Genomic DNA, 1,071 nt, shown 5'->3' with positions numbered 1-1,071 from the left:
TTCTTTTTTTTGTGGCTCGCCGGAGGCGGCACTTCGAACATAGTAGTGCCTTCAGCAAAGCGTCTATGTTCAACAGAGCACTGCAGAATGAAGGTAAATGAAGAGATATTTATTATGCAGCATGTTCAATTAATCAAAAGTTCAATGTCTCTTGCGCTTTCTTAGCAATCAGTCGACACAACTAGCGAAAACTATTGGTGCACACGACTGTGTACAAAGTGTCTCAAAGGGTTAACAGAAAAGCCCCACTCTACATCTTTCGGTGGCAGTCCGATGCCTACTGTAGGCATCGGACTATTACAAAGTAAGCTTGCCGTGAAGTACGCTGTATGTAGGATTCCAAAGAGCAAGGACTAGAGAGGATGTTCTTGTTCAACGCACACTTGTCTTTGTGTGTCGTAGTGCTTCGCTAATTGCTCCCTGTTCTCACTGCGGATTAGTGCGGACGAGTCACCGCGGGGGTATAGCTCAGTGGTAGAGCATTCGACTGCAGATCGAGAGGTCCCCGGTTCAAACCCGGGTGCCCCCTCAGCGTTTCTTTTTGTTTTCTTGCCTTTTAATTATTTGTTTGGCACTCGATCTTCTTCATCTACCGAAGTGAATTAACCAAGAAAATGAGGTACATAGCATTGGCTCTCACTTTCCGCGTGCGACACACCGTGTTTACGAAGCCCAATAATTCGATCGTATTTCAATCCACGAGACCAACATTGGTTTCCCAGGTAGGATTGTTGATGTGTGAAGAGTATACTAAATTGCAGTCGATACTCGTGTGAACCGTTTATTGTTTGAAGCCGAACGTGGCAATACACCAGCGATAGAACGCGGCTGCCGTAAATGTCGGCCTGCTTGTTCTTTCCGCACTGCTTCCGCCATCTGTCGGAGATTGCTTGAAACTATCGCAGAGAGCGCGGACTTTAAAGGGACACTAAAGACAAATAACAGATTATGTCAGAGTGAGGTGAATGTGCGAGGATGTCTAAAACGTCAATATTATCCACAGCAGTGCTCCACTAATTGAGAAGTTAAGGTAAATGTAGGACACGATGTCCGCCACGAGTGGGGCATTTC

At 45.9% G+C, this 1,071-nt stretch overlaps 1 non-coding gene across 1 annotated transcript; it reads left to right on the top strand.

The window, feature by feature from the left end:
- Positions 1-457: 457 nt before the first annotated feature.
- Trnac-gca (transfer RNA cysteine (anticodon GCA)) lies at positions 458-529 on the top strand. Its single transcript has one exon. It is a non-coding gene; the product is annotated as a tRNA-Cys (tRNA).
- Positions 530-1,071: the final 542 nt, after the last annotated feature.

Source organism: Rhipicephalus sanguineus, chromosome 7 (genome assembly GCF_013339695.2).
Source record: "Rhipicephalus sanguineus isolate Rsan-2018 chromosome 7, BIME_Rsan_1.4, whole genome shotgun sequence".
Taxonomy (NCBI): domain Eukaryota; kingdom Metazoa; phylum Arthropoda; class Arachnida; order Ixodida; family Ixodidae; genus Rhipicephalus; species Rhipicephalus sanguineus.
Note: the sequence above shows the minus strand (reverse complement) of the source record. Positions and strands in the feature narration are given on the sequence as shown.